Consider the following 20,184-nt stretch of genomic DNA (forward strand, 5'->3'; position numbering starts at 1 on the left):
ACAGCCTTTGGTGGCTTTTCCCAATACCCCAGCCACTTCAGCATGAAGTGTGCAGTCACCTAACACCTGCTACTCAAAGCCCTTATCAGCCATGTTTTTACGGTTAATCTCCTTCTGATAAAGTGGTTCTTTTTTCAGAGCTGTGGGTATTGGTGACATGTAGGAGGGACCAACATTTTGAGCCTTCACTCAGCACCCCCCACCCCCAACCCCACTGCCTTTTCTTCTGCTAGTTGACTTTCCCATGTCAGAAAAAGACGGCCGCCTGTAACAGTCTCATAAAGTGGGCTCTGCTATTTCATAGGGAAGGCGGGCCTGAGGAGTGGCCACCTGTTTGTTTAAAATTGGGCTTAGGCAAGCTGTTGTGCAGGTGTTTGGCAAGGTGTGTCTGAGGTAGATCAACTGGAAGGGTTGGATCTGGCCGTGCAGCCCCTTGCCATTCCTGGTTTTATGGAAATCAGAGGCACAGGAAGTTGATCCATGCGTTCTGGGGAATTGAGACACGCCTCTGCCATTGTTGACTAGCACCTTCTGGGTTTGGGGGCTGACTGGGGCGAGGCATCAGCAAGTGCTGGACTTGGGATGGCAGGAGCAGCAGGTAAAATTTGCCTTTGCCTGACAGCCTGGATAGCCTAGATGCATGTTTACAGCCCTGGTCCTCTCTCTCCCCTTCCTTTGCCCTGTGCTCCTTCGCGGGGAGCTGCCTGGTTGCATATGCGGGTTTGTCGGCGTGGTGTGGGAACCTCACAAGGCGGTAAGAACAAGCTAGACGGTGTTCCGAATACTCAGTGTGGAACTTCTCGGATGCCCACCCCCTGACATTCTTAAGGAGTCTGCACATGTGTTCTGATGTTGGCACCAGACCCAAAAGGTTAGGGAAGCAGAGGACCACCAAGCATTTCAAGAAGCAGGAACATGCTTCTCTTTTTAAGAAGAAATTGCTGTCAGTAATGCTTTTCTTTAAATTGGTTGGTAGTGCAAGGGTGGTGGTTTTATTATTTGTTACACATTTTTATATCTTTTTTTAAAGTATGGATCGCTTCACGAATTTGCGTGTCATCCTTGCACAGGGACCATGTTAATCTCTGTATCGTTCCAATTTTAGTATATGTGCTGCCGAAGCGAGCACTACATTTTTATGTCTTAAATATTACATGTACTATATCAAAATAAGACAAAGAGGGGGCAGAGAAAACATTGTTAGATATTTTGGACAAATTAAAGAGAGAAGCTCATTTAGGTAAGGGGGAAAGGGGTGACTTATTCCTTGAGTTCCCCTTTGAATAAAGAATTACAAACTGTAGAGACTAGTTGACTGATTTTGGAGTGAAGCTGTTTACTTGCTACAGACTGTACAATCTGATTGAATTTGTGTGGAAACATTTTTTCATATATGTATATATATATGGAAAACATATGTCTATAAATGTTTCCTAATCTTACATATGCAGAAGACCAGCTTTTGGACAGAATTTACGATTATATTAGTCTGATAGTCTAGAAAAATCTGCTGATGGCCAATTCCTTTATCTTATAAAGAGATTACTCACCAGATTCTTTGATTTCAATTTATTCATAACTATATTATTGACCCCTACTTCCTGTCTCTTTACTCTTCCACCTATAATTTGGAAATTGCTTTACTTTCACTTTATATCTCCACTGAAGGAAAAAAACTGAGGTATTTCCTGAACGTGCTTTATTTTCACCACCCTCTTCCTTTGTTCCTGATGCACTTTCTTTCTGTAAAGACCTTTTGTTTCTTCTCTGCTTAACACAAGCCTACCCAGACTGTAAGGCCTTGTGCAGATTCAAATCACTGTTGACTCCCCTGTTCTCCCCACGCCAGGCTGAAGCCAGCATTCTCTGCTCCGTGTTTTTCGGCAGCACTGCCATCTGATAGCCAGCCCGCGTGTTCACGTAGAACTGTTCCATGTGGTGTTCTGACTAACCTTACAGAAGGAAATGGCTGGCCTTTCTCTCTTGAACCCACCAACCTTGCAGTTAGCAGCTGATCACTTGTCCTACCCAGGGATCTCAGGACTGGCAAGGCTAATTTATTGTCCATTGTTCCTCTTCCTGACGCCTAGGGTGTTCTTTAAGGTGCTTTCCTCACCCCATAGAGCAGCAGTTCTCAACCTGTGGGTCGCAATCTCTTTGGGGGATGAACGACCCTTTCACAGGGGTTGCCTAATACATCCTGCATATCAGATATTTACATCACAGTTCATAACAGTAGCAAAATCACAGTTAAGAAGTAGCAATGAAAATAATTTTATGGTTGGGGGAACCAAAACAGGAGGAACTGTATGAAAGGTCACGGCACAAGGAAGGTTGAGAACCACTGCCATAGACCTTAGTAACTAAGAGGTGACTGACAATATTTTTTTTTCAAGTGAAAATAAACCCCGTGTAGTAATCATTGGTGCCCATAAGATGGCAGCAGTGGAATGTGAGTTGGATAAGTTTGTTTTCAAGGCTTTAATGTAGCAAGTGCAGATGCTTCCTGGCCCTCTGTGGACTCTGGTGCTTCAGTACCCGAGAGCAGCTGGCGCACAGTAAGAAGCCCCCTGGTTTGCAAGGCAGAAAGCCTACTTTACTCTCAGCACACAGTTTATGCTTTCTCAGGTAAGCCTCGTGGCTTCTTTAGTCTGTTTCCTAACCAGGTCCCGTCACTTTCACTCTTCACGTGCAATCTCTCATCTCCGTCTGTACTGCCCTCTGTTACCTCCGGCCCTCCTAACTGAGCCCTGGGTCGTTGTGTCTCCCCATCCAATCTCACCAGTCTGTCCTCTGCTGTGGGACCCAGGTAACCTTTAAACATGCAAATAACCTTATCACGTACAATTTACAATTGGTGCCCTAAAGCATGTTATCCCTTTGTTTTCTAAGGAGCGTCTTCCAATTTTCTTAAGATTCTACCCTCAGGAATATTGTTATTTCTGGGAATACCTTCAGGTAATAACACGTTTCCTTTCCAGAATGCTGTCTTTTTTAAGGCAGTTTCTTTACCTTCAATTTTAATTATTAGTTTATATGTCCAAGATCTCCACAATATATTGCCAGAGACCAAGCCTTCTTCCTTTTTATATAGACCATCTTAGATAAGTCAAGAAAAATAGGATAATAACATGAATGGAATTTAAAAAATAAGAATGAATAAATTATTACACTAAATGTAAGAAACTTTAAGTACATAGCTAGATAGAAATATAGGTCAAAGCTACCATAAGACAAAATTTTAATAATTCAGATTCTGAATGTCATCCATAAACATAATTTAGCTCAGTAATAATTTTAGAACACCTAATATACAAGAGAGTTTCAAAACATTCGGTTGCCTTATCTTTAAAAATATTGTGTGTGTGTGTGTGTGTGTGTTTTACAAAACATTTACCAGTTCAGTGCTTTATTAACAATCACTTTTTTGGGGGCTCCTACAGCTCTTATAACAATCCATACAGCCATTGTGTCAGGCACACGTGACATGTGTTGCCATCATCCTTTTCAAAATCAACATTTTTATATGTGTAATTCGGTAGCATTGGTTCTGTTGTGCAGTTGTCACCACTATCCATTTCCAATTTATTTCAGTATTGCCCTTCTCCCTCTTCCTTACCCCTAGTAGCTCGCATCCCATTGTCTTTTCATTCCATTGCATGAACTTTGGAAGCCCCCTCGCTTAGTTGTAATGCTTAATGTTAGTGATGTAATGATAGATTTACAAAGTATAGTCTGTACCTTCCTAGAATTTAGAGTGGGGTGGTGAGGAGGAGCTGGAATACAAACAATTTGATATCACTAGATCTCAGCTCCGCTTTGTTACTGTCTACAGTTTGGCTCACTGGAGAGCAACCAACAGTGGTCGAATACGATTGTTGACTGATACGACTTGATATGAACGAAATGTCAATATAGTTAAAGCTTTTTCTACACACATTTCAATTTCTCCTTACGCGGTTTTGGGGAGAGTTGACTACAAAGGGACAGGCGAGGATCTTAGGGAGCCCCATCTTGACTGTGGCGGCAGCTAAGCGGCCGTGTACCTTTTCCAGAACTCAGAGGCCTGTGTGCTAGCGAGGGCACAGTCTCTGTATGTAAATGGTACCTCAAGCAAGTCGACTCTTGGGAGAAAGGAGCTCCTGTCCAGGGCTCAAGTAGACAGAAAATGTTTTGAAAATGATGATGGCAACATATATACAAAGGTGCTTGAAAGAATGGATGGATGTATGGAGTGTGATAAGAACTGTAAGAGCCCCCAATATAATGATTTATTTTAAAAAAAATAAACTTGACTTTTAAAAAGTGTCACTGACAAAAACAGCATAAGAGACAAGGAATGATATTATAAATAATTAAAAGGTCAATTGAACACAAAGGCAGAACTATAATAAGCATCTACAGACCCACGGAAAGAGCCTGAAAAATACATACACCAGTCTGACAGAATTGAAAACAGAACTACAGTAATGCTGTGAGGTACACACGCTTCAGAATAGGTAACCATTTGAGATCCAAAGGCCAGCATTTACCCCAAGAGCAAATTCAGAAGGGTTAGGCAAGGAGGTGTGGATGAAGTGGGGAAGGGATGTTTTATTGTGGGGATAGTGGTCAGTGAGACAAAAACAAATGTGTACGAACTGTTGAAGGGAAACTGATGATCTGCTCTGTAAACCTTCACTTAATTCGCAAAGAAAGAGTATGAGTCCTGCAAAGTGGGACGGATGAGTAAGGCAGTACACTTGTTTTACAGACCTCCCCTGACGAGAAGTCTCTCTCAGTCCTTGGCCGAGTCCTGTTGACCTTTCAGTTCCTTGCCCGAGTTTCAGGAACATGCAGGGGTCCCTGAGATTTAAGAAAACACTTAAAGACACATAAGTGTTTTTTCCAAAAAGAGTACTGTTTTTCACTTGACTCTTGAAGGTAGGTTAGTGTTCAATAAAGGTTAAGAACACAGTTCTAGGTGGGGCTCATTCTAGTGCCAGGTAACCCCTATCCTAAGCGAGGCCATGATGGTGACTACAACATTAGAAACTCGTTTCTGAGACTTGGTGAGAACAGAGGAGTCTTTGAATCACTGGCTTAGTACTTGGAGCCATCTCTTGCCAACATGAGTCTGTGGGTGATTCCAGTGTATATATATTGTTGTTGGAAGTTGCCTTTGAGTTGATTCTGACCAGTGTTGGCTTATCCAATTAGCAAGGTTCGCATTGAGCTTACTGGTGTTTACTGACTATAATCTGTAGTGAACGATTCATTTTTTTTGCCACCTCAAAGATTCTGCTAGATATGACTGATATCTGTGTCCCCCTAACCCCATGACCCCTTCCTACAGAATCAAAGCCCTTTCAGACCTACAGTCTCTGACGGGGACAGAGCACTCAGCCAGCAAAGTGAGCACAGGCTTACTTCATGGTGTTTGCTCAGTCGTCTACAGTGAACAGTTTGTGTACTTCTAAACACGCCCACACACAAGTACAGTTTCAGAAACATGCTCACTACAGATTAGTAAGTAACCTTCATTACTGGGTACCCCATGCGTGCAGAGGTTTGTGAAATTATAAAATTGTAAAAAGGTTTTCAAAGCTGCGACCTTTCAAAAGTAGATCACCAGGCTTGTCTTTGGAGGCACCTCTGGATGAGCTTGAACTTCCAACCTTTCAGCTAGTAGTTGAGTGCTTAAGCATGTATGCCACACGCAGACTCTGAGCACAGGTTAGAACGCTGTTCTGTGCCTCTCCTTTAGTTTAACCTTTTACTTCTTCTCTGTCTCTCTGTCTGAGGACTGACCAAGCAGCCTTTTCTTCTTCCCGTTTCTTGGTTGTGTTTTGTTTTCCTGGCACATTTAATATACTTCAGTATTTAATGTATCTTAGACGGTATGCCTGCACCTTCTATATCACTAACAGCTCTGATGGTGTGATGTTTTGGGGTGTTTTTTTTTAGTGGAAATACATCTCACTTTTTAAAATCATTTCATTGGGAGCTCATATAGATATCATAACATTCCATAGTTCAATCACTCTAACAAAATTGTACAATTGCTATCACAATCAGTTTCAAAACATTTTCTTTCTTCTTGAACTCATTTATCAGCTCCCCTCTATCCCCTCCCTCCCACATCCTCCCCACCAGGGACCCTTATTTTTTTTATTTTTTGCCATCTCTTACACCATTCAATGTGTCTATTCACATACAGTTCTGTTGTTTGCTCCCCTCCAGTGGGGTTATACAATCATCAATGCCATCAGCTCCCCCTCCCCACCTCCCTTCCCATTCCCTCAGAGAACCGTTACTCTTGTTACTGTTTCTGAAGGGTTATCTAAGTTGGCTTTTATGAATCAAATGATCTTACTTAGACAAATGAACATATACAAGTCTAACATAAAAACCATAGTAGTAAGGGGAGGAAGTAGTAAAGAACTAGAGGATAGTTAGGTGTTTCCTCAGTGCTATACTGTGCCCTGGATTATCATCCCTTCCATGTGGCACTTCTGAGAACTGTCCAATTATCTTGCAGGTGAGTTTGGGTCTCCACTACCTCCACTTACACCTATTCGGTTGCTTGGTTTTAAACTTCTGGTACCTCTTCCTATTGACACCTCATGATCGCACAGGTTGGTGTGTTTCTTCCATGTGGATTTTGTTGCTTCCCTGCTAGATGACTGCGTGTTTGACTTCAAACCTTTAACACCCCAGACACTATATTTTTTAATAGTGAGGCACCATAAGCTTTCTTTACCACATTTGCTTAGGCGTCCGTTTTGTCTTCAGTGATCATGTCAGGAAGGTGAGCATCATACAGTGTCACATTATTAGAACAAACCATTCTTGTACTGAGGTAAGATTTAAATAGAGGTCCAAAGTCCACCTGCTTCCTTATTGCGTTTGCTTTTATATACAGATATAAACAAATATACCTATATTTCAATTCTGTTGATCAAACATGACCCAAAGAGCTACATCCTTCTCACCATCATTTTTAGAACCCTTACTATTCCCCTGTAATCCATTATTATTGGCTCACCGCTCACCTCCCCCCCACCCCCCTTCCCATGCCCCCCAGAGCCCTCGGTGCAGCTGCTATCTCCGTGGGATTCCCTGTCCTGCCTATCTTGTACAGATAAACACACACACAAAGAGAGAGAAAAGAACATACAAATAGTCACAAGTCTATCAGGGATCCTGACACAGAACAAATGATTATCTCTATTAAAGAGAAGGACATTATATAATACATCAGTCCAGTCCCATTATCTTTCAGGGTTCCATATCCAGGCCCCCGCTTAGCTAACAACAGTTCAGCATTCGTATCTGAAAGGCACATCATCCTAAGAGTCCCCATGGCTGTTCCTCCAGTCAGGAATGGCGCAGTCTAGTATTGTCCCCATGCTTCCCGTTTCCCCTTTAGACTTTCAGTTTGGTCCCCGTATGAGTAACCCCCTACCAGTTCAGATGAGGTACCAAGTGCTGAGTCAAGCCTACAATCAGGATTCCTCAGGACTTTGTGGTCTGTTGTGCTCCCCTCTTGGTTTGCCCATGTGTGCGGGTCAGACCAGTCACTCTCCCCAAACTGGATCTTCAGTGCTGTTCTCTGTAGCACTGTCATCTAGGGAGAGGACGTCACTTCTCAAGCTTAGGCTTGTACTAGAGTCATCTCTGGGAACGAGCTGCTCCAAGCAGGAACATCACCCTCAAGGATTGGCACCCCGGAATGAGGTCTACTCTTGCTCTCTATTGCCTGTGAATACATAAACAATACCCTCCCCTTGGGTGGGTTAGTACCCTAACCCCCTGCCCCATTGCTGCTGTTTTTCTTCCCTTACCCCTCTGTCGGCCTTAAATGCATGTGAGATGAGGGTGGGGTGGGGGGAGATGCTTTTCAGCACAGGTGCTATCTGCGTCTGTTTTTGGTGATGTATGAATCATTGGATTTGGTCTGGCTCGTGTCAGAGTATCTGGTCCTCAATCCAGGAATTGTGTGTTGTGTGCATTTTCCCTTGTTCCCCATTCTGCTCTTGAACTTACCTCAGTGGACTCATGTCTTGACCTTTTGTGCTTGGCTAGCTTCACTCAGCATAAATCTTCCAACTCTTTCCACCAGATGAGGGGTTTAATCCTTTCATCACTATTTTTTAGGCATACATAGTATTCCATTGTGTGTATACAAGGGATCCCTCCAAAAAACAGAAACCCCCCCCAAAAAGCTATGTGTTTAAATTTAAAAAACAAAACAAAAGCAATCTTATCACCTTCAAAGAACTCTCCATTACACTTAGTACATTTGTCAAATCTGCAATTATATTCTTGGAAACATTTTTCAAGCTCATCTGTTTGGATGGCTGACAGCACCTCCCTCTTTTCTTTCTTTACCTCTTCTGCATCATCAAATCACTGTCCTTTTGTGTCCCTCTGCATTTGTGGGAACAAAAAGAAGTCACACGTAGTGATGTCAGGTGAGTAAGGTGTGGGGGGCAAAAGAGCCGTGCTGTTTTTTGCCAAAAACTGATGCACTGAGATGGCTGCATTGTCATGGTGGCAAAGCCAGTCCCCCATCTGCGCTGTTCTTGTAAACTGTGTTTTAACATCACAACAGTTTTTGCAACATTTTTATCTGGCAGGAAACAAAATTTCAGAGTTGCACGCTGTTCTCTTAAATCAGCCATCACAAAAAATGAGGTTCGAGTAAAACTGCTTTTATGAAAAAATTCACTGTGACCAGAGAGAAACTACCCAGGCAACACCACTGGGTGCACTAGCTCTGAGTGAGTTGCTTGATGTTCACCTAGATCAGTGGTTCCCAACCTTCCTAACGCTACGACCCTTTCAGACAGTTCCTCATGTTGTGGTGACCCCCAACCATAAAATTATTGTCGTTGCTACTTCATAACTAATTTTTCTACTTTTATGAATCGGGTGACACCTGTAAAAGTGTTGTTCGACCCACAGGTTGAGAACTGCTGACCTAGGTAAAAATGCATACTATGAAGTTTTTCCAGTTTGGTGGGGGGGGGGGGTACCCACTCATATACCAGAGTTTTTTAATCCATTCCTCTATTGATGGAAATTTAGGGTGTTTCCAAAGTTTTGAGATTGTGAACTGCACAGCAGTGAACATTGGGGAGCAGATGTCTGGTCGTGGTCCATTTCATATTTCTTCTGGTTATGTGCTCAGTAGTGGAATTGTGGGTCGTAAAGTAAGTCGATTTCCATCTGTTTTAGGTGTCACCAAATTACTTTCCACAGTGGCTGTTCATATCTCTAAGACCACCAGCAGTGGATGAGAGTTCCTATCTACTCCTACCCAACATTTGTTGCTTTCTGTCTTTTTAATTGGGCTATCCTTGTGGGTGTAAGGTAGTATCGCACAGTTGTTTTGATTTGCATTTGCCAGATGGCTAATGATCTGGAAAATTTTCTCATATGTTTATTGGCCATTCATGTTTCCTCCTCTGTGAATCTTCAAGCCTTTTGTTCACTTGGCTATTGGGGTTTTTTTTCTTGTAAAATTGCAGGGTTCTGTAGGTTTTAGTAATAGGACCTTTGATATGTCATTACTAAATATCTTTTCCCAGTCAGTGGGCTCCCTTATTGCTCTCTTTAAAAGGTTTTTCAATGTACACAAGTGCTTTATCCTTAGGAGGTCCCACTCGTCAATTATATCTTCCTCCGAGTATGTATCCTTCATGATTTCTGATAGTCCATGCATTCGCTGCACTAAGCTTCTTAGTTTTGTCCCAATTTTTTCATTGATTGTGTTAGTCTGGGTATAATAGAGAAGCAAATCCACAGAAACTCATGTATAAGAGAGCGTTTCATATAAAGGTTAAGTACACATCAAGAAAACATCCCAACCCAGTGCTGCCGAAGCTTACAAGTCCAACATTAGCCCATATATCCAACACCAATCCACAAGTCCTCCTCCATATCACAAAACACACACTAGGATGCCAACTGCAGGAGGAAAGCCAAATTAGTGAGTGTGTAAGCATCTCAGTGCTGGCAGGGGTCTCCATACGGCTGCTCCAGCACCCTGGGTTGCATCGGGGTAGGTCCATATGTGTTCTCTTTGGGGATGTCTTGCCGGAAGTGAGCCTTGCCAGCTGAAGCAGGGAACTGGCTAAGGCAGCTGGTCGGACCACCAGAAAGAAAGAGACCCAAGAACTCAAAAGACGAGGCTTACCAAGCTATTTATCTCTCCCCCGCTCTTCAATTAACCCTATATGTGTTTATCGGCCAGGTTGGCACAATAAACTAACTAACTCATTGATGATCCTGATAATTTTGGGTATTTCCCCCCCGAGGTCTGTGATCCACCTTGATTTTTGTCCTTGTGTATGGAGTGAGGTAAGGATCGTGCTTCATTCCTCTACAGTGTGATTTCCAGTTGGAATTACATCTCTTTTATGGAAATCTTAACATTATGAAGTAGTCCTTTGCATATTAATTATCACTTTTTGATGTTTAAACTTTTAGTTTTCAGTTTTTTTAATTTTCTTTTTTAAAAATTTTTTTCAGTTTTCTACTATCGTCTTATTTTAAGAAGACAATGAAGAGTATTCATATTTTCACTATTCAACATCATTTCTACTAGTATCTTTCTATGTTTATTTGGAAGGCATGCTGTATAGAGAGGTTTCTTTTTAAAATATTTTAGTATTAAATATAAATACTCAATGTATCATTTATCTTTTTCTTTTTTTTAAGAAAAAGATGCCTTTATTAAGCCCTGCCCCACGGCCATCACCAGGCCTCTGGGCCTGGCCGGCCATATCATTTATCTTAAAGCCTGATATTTTGCCATATTTGCTTCGGATTTTTTTTCTACTTTATTTTTTGAAGCAGTCTTGGTATGTAGAAAAGTTGAACAGAAAGTATATGAGGGACTTCAAAAGTTCTTGGAAAAATGAAATCAAAATGAATTTTTTTCCATGAACATTTGAAGCTGCCTTGTAGACTTCCGATATACTGTCTTCCTGTCCTGTATTAGAATATTGTATTAGAATTGTGGCATGCTCTTTTATGCTTATTACTTTATGCTTATTAGTGTTGATAAATCAGTGCATTACCTTTTAAAATGTATTAGTATTCTTTTTTTTGAATGTTTTTATTTTTAAACATTTTATTAGGGGCTCATACAACTCTTAGCACAATCCATACATATACATACATCAATTGTATAAAGCACCTCTGTACCTTCTTTGCCCTAATCATTTTCAAAGCATTTGCTCTCCACTTAAGCCCTTTGCATCAGGACCTGTATTAGTATTCTTATTGACTAAAGTCCATAATGGAATTTGAACTCACTCTTTGTGTTAGGTAGTTCTATGGGTTGTGAGAAATGCATAATTTTAAGTAACCCCTACCACAGTATGAATAAGAGTTTCAAAAGACCCTTGAGACTAAGTCTGCTCCTGCAGAGGTGTGCCCCACAGGGTTTTCCGTGCTCTTTGGGGGAGGCAGATCCCCACAATTGTCTTCCAAGGTGCCTCCACATGGGCTTGAATTTCTCAGCTGAGTTAGTAGCTGGGTCCATTCATCGTTTGTACCACCAAGAGATTCCAGAATAGCTTCATCACCTTTAAAATGCCCTGTGCGCCACCTATTGGCCCCTATCTCCCTCTCCTTGGCAACCATCGATCTATTCTCCATCTCTGCAATTTTGCTTTTTCCAGAACGTCATATTGCTGGAATCATGTGGTTTTTCAGATTGGCTTTCTTACCTTAACATTTCTTTAAATATGTTTGTAGCTTGATGTGGCAATAACTTCTCTTAGATGAAGACTAACCTCAAGGAGGTGAAGATTAAAGATGCTCCAAATGGCAAACTTTTCCAAGATCTTAACCTGAGTCCCCCCCTACTTTAAAAAAGTCATTTCATTGGGAGCTCTTACAGATGCTGTAACAATTCGTTATTCAATTAGATAATGCATGATTATACAATTGCTGCCACCATCAGTTTCAAAAACATTTTCATTCTTCTTGAACTCCTTGATATCAGCTTCTTTTTTTTATCATTTTATTAGGGGCTGTTACAACTCTTATCACAATCCACACACACATCAATTGTGTAAAGCACATTTGTACATCCATTCCCCTCATCATTCTCAAAACATTTGCTCTCCATCTAGACCCCTGGCATCAGCTCCTACTTAATGCATTCTCTCAAGTCTCTAGGCTATACAGTTCACTGCAGTGTCTCTCAGAAAGCATGAAGCATTAAAGAAACGGCTCCATGTGGTTGTTAAGTCCCACTCCTGAAGTTCAGACCTCGGTCTGAAGGTTCCTGCTCAGCCACAATGAGGTGGGAGTGGGTAAAACCAGGTCAGGTGGATAGACTGCCACTCGAATCTAAGAACCAGAGGCCAGGCAGAGTCAAGCCAAAACGCCTGAACGTCAAAGCAGGTCTTGCTCCTACCAACCTTCAGTCAGGAAGTCTCTGGAGGTCTCAAAAGAGAAGGCTTTTATGGAGGTGTCGTTTTTTTCTTTCTGCAAGAAAAACGAAGGGCCACACTCTAGCCATACTCTCTAGTAAGTGGAGGCTCAGAATACATCCCACCTTAGTCCTGTCACAGAGAAGTCCCTCTACAATGGATTATAACCACAGACATAGAGCTTTAAAATTACAATTTATCCCAAAGGGATTATTGCTAGAAAGGCCATCTCAAATAACTGAACATATCTCACTTGGTTAAAAACAATAAAAAGAACCTTACCCCCAAGCTCAGTGCCATCCAGTCAATTCCAGTGTACAAGGACCACAGACCTAGGAAAGTAGAAACCCGCCCCTGAGGGGTTCCGGGCTGTCAGTCTTCACAGGAGCAGACAGCACAGAGCAGCTGGTGGGTTTGAGCCACCTCATGCTTAACCCACTGTCCCACCAGGGCTCCTGCCCTTTTAGCCGTAGGGTGTTTATCCACTCATATCTTTTGAAGGATCTTCCGCTTCCAAATTTGGGTAGTTATTAATAAAGTGACATAAGCATTCATGTGCAGGTGTTGGTAATTATGATTAATGCTTGTGTTCAGAGTTGTGAAGACCTCCCAAACTCTGCTCAGAGCCTTACTGTTGTTCCATACCCTTGTCTGCTAGCATTTGGTATTGGCAGTATTTTGGATTTCAGCCTTTCTAATAGGGGGCACTTCTCTTTTTAAAGACTAATAAACTACTTGAAATACATTTTAAGCCTCTGTCTTTCCTCAATCTTATCTCCTCTTCTTCCTCCCTATTCTGAATTTAGTGTTTATCATTCTGAAACCTGTTTTTCACCTTAAATGCTTATTTTACTCCATTGTACTAAGACACTGCTGTTGATTTCTGTTGTTCTTTTTCTCTTAGTGATGGGCATTCAGTTGGTGTTCTTGTTCTCTGTCCGGTGCTGCGGACACTAAATGATACTGTGACTTTTTGTGCGTGTTTCCTTAAACAATGTACAAGAGTTTCTCAAGGGACTCTTTTTAGAAATCATTTTATTGGGGGCTCTTATCACAATCCATAAATCCATTCATTGTGTCAAGCACTTTTGTACATATGTTGCCATCATCATTTACAAAATATTTTCTTTCTACTAGAGCCCTTGGTACCAGCTCCTCATTCTACCTCTTCCCTTACCCTCCCTCCCTCATGAACCCTTGATAAATTATGAAGTATTATTTTCATATCTTACATCATCCACTGTCTCCCTTCACCCACTTTTCTGTTGTTCATCCCCCTGGGGTGGGGGTGAAGAATGTTATGTGTCGATCATTGTGATTGGTTCCCCCTTTCTTCCCATACCTTCCTCTTCCCCTCCTGGTATTGCTACTCTCATTGTTGGTCCTGAGGGGTTTATCTGTCTCGATTCCCTGTGCTGAGAGCTCTTATCTGTACCAGTGTACATGCTCTGGTCTAGTTGGATTTGTAAGATAGCATGGGTCATGATATTGGGGGGGGGGGGACACATTAAAGAACTAGAGGGAAGTTGTATGTTTTGTCAGTTCTATTCTGCACCCTGACTGGCTTGTCTCCTCCTTGTGACCCCTCTGTAAGGGGATGTCCAGTTGTCTACAGATGGGCTTTGGGTCTTCACTCTACACGCCTCCATATTCACATCGATATGATTTTTTTGTTCTGGGTCTTTGATGCCTGATAACTGATCCCATCAACACTTCATGATCACACAGACTGGTGTGCTTCTTCCAAGCGAGCTTGGTTACTTCTCAGCTGGATGGCCACTTGTTTGCCTTCAAGCCTTTAAGACCCCAGACGCTATATCTTTTGATAGCCGGGTGCGATCAGCTTTCTTCACCACATTTGCTTATGCACCCACTTTGTCTTCAGCGATTGTGTCAGGGAAGGTGAGCATCACAGAATGCTGGGTTATTAAAACAAAGTGTTCTTGCGTTGAGGGAGTACTTGAGTGGAGGCCTAATGTCCGTCTGCTACCTTAATACTTAACATATAAATTTATGTACCTAGAGCCATAGATCTATTTCTCCATCATTATATATAAATTTATTTAAGTATCTATATGCCTGTATTTAGACCTCTATAAACGTCCTTTACCTCCTAGTTCTTTACTCTATTACTTTCCTTTTGGCCCACTGTCATGTTCGGCCTTCATTCGGGTTTCAATAATTCCTCTTGGCTACATTGCCCTTGATCAAGCCCCACCAGGCATCCTACGCCCTCCTCGCCATCCCATTGATTTTAGATCCCTGTTGTTCCCGTGTCCCTGGGATTGTTGACACCCCCCTTCCTTTCCCCTGCCTCCCCCTCTCCCGTGTCTCTCCACCTCCCCCCACCCCCAGAACCATAAGTCCTGTTGGTTTCTTCTCCGGATTGTTTATCCCACCAAACTTATCTAGATAGAAATGCAGAGACAGTAATAAGCACAAAAACAAGACAAAGCAAAAGAATACAAAACAACAGCAAAACAAAAAAAATGACAAAAAAAGAAAAACCTATAAATAGTTCCAGGTCTTTTGTTTACCTTTAGGAGTGTTTTCCAGTTGAGTCAACTTTCCTAACACCATGACCCTTTCATACAGTTCTTCATGTTGTAGTGACCCCAACCATAAAATTATTTCCATTGCTACTTCATCACTGTAATTTTGCTACTGTTATGAATTGGGCACCGCCCCCTGAGAAAGGGTTGTTCGACCCCCAAAGGGGTCGAGACCCACAGGTTGAGAACTTCTGCCTTAGATGGCTGCTTTTCGGTGCCTATTGTCTACTCACCAAAGTAGGATGTAAAAATTGTCATTGTGGACTGTGTTATGCTACTTGACATTAATGTTCCCTGAGACCATGGTCCTGAGCCCCTCAAGGTATTTAGTTATGTCTAAGAAGTTTTAAAATTTGCTCCCTACATGTTCCACCACATTTATGGATATACAAGGAAGCGTCAAAAAGTTTATGGGAAAATAGAATCGAAAGATTATAGAATTTGTCAGTGACCTTTTTCAAACTCTCTTGTATGTGCAGCATAGATAAATACCCATGGACAAATACTCCCTGTCAAACCTATGTATGTATGTATGGGCATGCCCTCACTCTCCCTCCCACACCTGGTTAGCCTGTGTGTGGCCGCACATCCATGCATAGGTGACCGTCACTGCAGGATTGTATGTGTAACCATCGTTACCTCCGTTGTCCTTAACCCTTGCCTTCCTCCCATCTAGTTTTTTGCGCACTTCCTGCTTATTGTGCATTACTCTCCCTTTCTCCCAGTTAGCATGTGTCCAGCCTCTCCTTAATAACGCACCCTTCTTCCCTCCACCTCCGTAGCCATCACAGAAGGGTTATTTTAGTGTGAAAACCCTTTCTTAACTTGTCGTAGTAGTGGTTTCATGCAATAGTTGTCCGTTTGTGTCTAATTTCACTCACCATAATACCCTCTACGGTAAATACTAATAATTTGTCAATTATATACCTGTAGTAGTTTTCAGTTTGTCTTTTAATCTCTATATAACATCCCATTGTAGGACTAGCCCATAACTTACTTAACCATTTCCCTTGTTGTTTGATATTTGGGTTATCAAGGGCTTGGGGGGTGAGGGTAGGGGGAAAGGTAGTAGTGGTGCTGAATTTGCATTTATTACTTCTTTTTTCATCACTTTTTTGGCAGTTCATACAACTCTTATCGCAATCCATACATCCATCCAGCACATTTGCCATCATCGTTTTCAAAACATTTCTTTCTACTTGAGCCCTTGGTCTCAGCTCCTCATTTTCCCCCTCCCTACGCCTCCTTCCCTCCCTCCCTCATGAACTCTTGATAATTTACAAATTATATTATTTTTTCATGTTTTGCTTTGTCCATTGTCTCCCTTTACTCCCTTGCCTGTTGTCCATCCCCTTGGGAGGGGGTTATAGGTAGGTCGTTGTGATTGGTTCCCCCTCCCCCCCCCACCTTAACCTTACCCTCACCCTCCTGGTATGGCTACTCCCAATATTGGTCCCAAGGAGTTTATCTGTCCTATATTCTTGTGTTTCCAGCTCTTATCTGTTCCCATGTACATGCTCTGGTCTAGCCAGATTTGTAAGGTAGAATTGGGGTCATGATAGTGGGGGGGGGCAGGAAGCATTAAAGAACCAGGGGAAAGCTGTATGTTTCATCGGTGCTATACTGCACCCTCCCTGGCCCATCTTCTCCCGACAACCCTTCTGCAAGGGATGCCCCATTGCTTACAAATTGGCTTTGGGCCTCCACTCCACACTGCCTGCCTTCATTCACATTATGATTTTTTGTTCTGGGTCTTTAGGCCAGATGCCTGATAACTGATCCCATTGACACCTCATGATCACACAGGCTGGTGTGCTTTTTCCATGTGGGCTTTGTTGTTCTTCAGCTAGGTGGCCGCTTGTTTACCCTCAAGCCTTTAAGAGCCCAGACGCTATATCTTTTGATAGCCAGGAACCATCAGATTTTTGCTCTTACCTATTCTTTAACCAAAACTAAACTCAGTGCCAGTGAGTCAATTCCAATGCACATGACCCTATGAGACAGAGCAGAACTGCCCCTGTGGTTTTCCAAGGCTGTAAATGTTTGCAGGAGCAGAAAGTTCCTCCTTTTCCCCTCAGAGCAGTGGGTGGATTTGAACTACAGACCTTATGGTGAACAGTCCCTCTCCTAACCCAGTGAGTGCTTCACAGGACCCCTTGGTCTACTTTGTCGTCAGTCATAAATGTTCATGAGACACTTGTCAAGGTCCACTTGGTTGGTATTGCCTGGGGTATGAAAGACAGTGACACACACTGGCCTTTTTGATGCTCGAATCTCCCGTTAATGGCTGTTAGTTACACCCACTCTAACCAGTGAGCTAACTGTACCTTGACCTACATATGTCTTTGTGTTGTCATTTATGAAAGTGGTTTTGGTAGTTGAGGCTGGCAGTAAAAATGGTAGTTACATGTTTAATGTAACAAATGTTCAGAAGTACACAGGTCCAAGATGCTATAGTACTTATCTAAGGTCGGTCACAGAAGCACCAGAATCACATTGCCTGTGAAGCCAGCTGTGGTCTGGTGCTACATAACGTAGAATCTAGAGCAGGGTTCGGCAGATTTTCTGCAAAGGGCAGATAATCAGTATTTTAGGTTTTCCACGCCAAATGGTCTCTGTTGTAGCTCCTCACTTCTCCCTTTGTAGCATGACAGGCAGGGCACACAGCCTTGCCCACATCGTCTGGGCTCTTTGGGCACTATCTGGGCTTTTGCAAAAAAAAATTATCAACTTACTCCAGATCGATGGCCTCCTTGGCACTCTTGACATTTGAGGCCAGAAAACTCTTTGTTTTGACCCCTGGGGGGCCAAAATTGCCCCTTGTGACAAAGGACTTAGAAAATGCTTCATTTGGCTGAGAGAAATTTTCTTTGTTTGTTGTTTTAAATGTTTTTTATTTTGTTTTTTCAAATATTAGTAGAGTTTAGCTTTGGTTCTTTGCTTAAACCTCAGCTCTCTCTGATCACCGTTGTGCTAGAGAGACCAGAATGACACATGATCCATCATTTGAATTCAGTCATCTCTAAACCATGAAATCAGATCATACCCTGGGATGTAACATATATTGGGTCTAGAAATCTTCATCCTGTCTAGTTAGCTTTTCAGATTAAACCGTGTTTACAGCCTTGCACAATCTAGGTTTAACCCATTTATACCAGATCTGAAGTTTGTTCCCAATTTCTGTTTGTTATGCGTGGCCACTTCACCACTGTTGTCATTTACCAGCTCGCTTGTCTAGAGCTTCCTGTGAGGCAGTGTTTACAGCCCCCTTGAAGGGATGCAGCAACTGCGGCGACCCAAGGGCAGATGAAGCACTATCCAGAGTGAGAATGCCGTGATGCCCTTGCTCTGTCTATCCTCTTTCATATGGGAGCGTTCTTGTCCCTCCTCCCACTAGCAAACGAGTAGTATTGATTGGTTCAGTACAGTGTCTAAAATACACATCTAATGGAGTGGTATTTTGGGAACTATTAGTAGCCTCGACTCTGCAGAGCCCCAAGACTCTGCCTTCCTCCCTGTTTCTCCTCCTCCTTTTCAGTAGGCAGCTTCTTAGCAAATTACAAGCGTTGCCTCTGGCTGGCTGGATAGCAGGGGCAGTGCAAGCCTTTCCCAGTTTCCAAGGGAGACTGGTGCTGAGACTGCAGTCTTCCCCGCAGCCACTTACTTCCTTGCTGTTCGCCTGCACGCATCTCTTGACCTTCATTCTGCTATGCAGGCCTGTGCGAGGAGGTAACGGTCGGTTCTCTTGGAGCTCTCTTTGTCAGAGGAGCGAGGGGGAACAGGGGGACGGGTCTACGCATAGGGGGCCAGCAGAGTGTAAGTGCTACAATTCAGAGAAGAAGGGGCCCTGGAAGTGTGCAGGATCGGTGAGCTTGTTCCTTTGCTCCATCTGTAAATACCGCACACCTTCCAGTGGGAGCCTCGGCACGACCTCCGACAACTGTAAAGTACCATCTAGGAAAATGTGAAGTGACTATCAAAATGCCTCTGGGAAGCAGAGAAGGAAGATGCGAACTTTGAAAGAAAAGAAAACCAGTTGCCTTTAATCTTAGCTGATTAGCAAACTGTTTTCCTGACAAAATTCTGTAAGGCTTACAGTATAAGCTGAGTCTGGCATTCAGACGTAAGGAGGGGGCTTGACAGTGTCTCTTAATTGGATTCTCTGAACTTTAAAGCGGTACTCTCCGGGATGCTGGCCAGTAGAATCACTTATGACGATTTAAATTAGTTGAAATTCAACAAAGCAAAGGCATGGGCTTCTCAGGCACAGTTGCCACTGTGTTTTAAATGCTTGTTAGCCTTATGAGCAAGTGGTACACAGTTTGATTGCGACAGTGCAGTGTGAGAGAGTAACCTATGGAGGAGAGTCAGTTTAGTGTGTCGCTAGAACCATTGAACAGGCATTTTTTGGTGAGCAGATTTAAAAGGCCTTTTGTCCAGAATAAGTATATAAATGGACTTACTATGATTTAATGCTAGCTGGGATTTTACAGAGCAGGAGACTTCTCTTTATTTTATGAATAAATAAAATTGAAGTCCTAAAAGATTAAGTGAATATCTTAAGGTCAAACAGAGAGTTTGGGTCAGAGCTGAAGCTAAAATTGAGGACCCTTGTTGTTTTACTGGACCCAGAGGGTCAGCCTGCCATGCCCAGTTAGAAATTGCAAGGGAAACTTGAACTGAAATTTGCCTGGTGAGGCCCTGGCAGCTGTAGAGTCCCCTGCATCCGCTAAAGGAGTGCTGAGTCCTCACGTTGTCTGACATCCCATAACATGTCGACACCTTTGGAAATGCAAAAATTATCCTTTGTCCAGACGGAAAGTGGGTCATGGCAAACTTAGAAGATGTCATGGGGGGATACTAGGAGAATTCTAATGTAGAATATTATTATTCACTTGTTTCTGTTACTGCTTGCTCCATATGTCCACACATCTTGCTCCATGAACCCACATTGTTAGAGTACCTTGTTGCTGGACGGGAGAAAGTGTTTACTGTGAGGTAAAATAGGGAAAGCTATACAGGAAACAGGAAATGATCGTTGCAGCCCCTCTAGGTCTGTCACTGAATGACTTTGTGACCTTAGGTAAAAATTTTAACTTTTCCTTGATTGACTCATCTGCAAAATCGGAATTGTTCTATCATCTCTACTTAAAGTTATGGAATTAAACCAAATAATTTCTTGAAGTTACGAGGACCTG

At 42.6% G+C, this 20,184-nt stretch overlaps 1 protein-coding gene and 1 non-coding gene across 6 annotated transcripts in view; one reads left to right on the top strand and one right to left on the bottom strand.

The window, feature by feature from the left end:
* PPP1R12B (protein phosphatase 1 regulatory subunit 12B) overlaps positions 1-20,184 on the top strand; it is a 261,922-nt gene that overhangs the window by 132,897 nt on the left and 108,841 nt on the right. The window lies entirely within an intron of this gene.
* On the bottom strand, positions 1,026-1,129 carry LOC142438228 (U6 spliceosomal RNA). The gene has a single exon (XR_012782650.1). It is a non-coding gene; the product is annotated as a U6 spliceosomal RNA (small nuclear RNA).

The sequence above is a fragment of the Tenrec ecaudatus genome, chromosome 1 (assembly GCF_050624435.1).
Source record: "Tenrec ecaudatus isolate mTenEca1 chromosome 1, mTenEca1.hap1, whole genome shotgun sequence".
Classification (NCBI taxonomy): domain Eukaryota; kingdom Metazoa; phylum Chordata; class Mammalia; order Afrosoricida; family Tenrecidae; genus Tenrec; species Tenrec ecaudatus.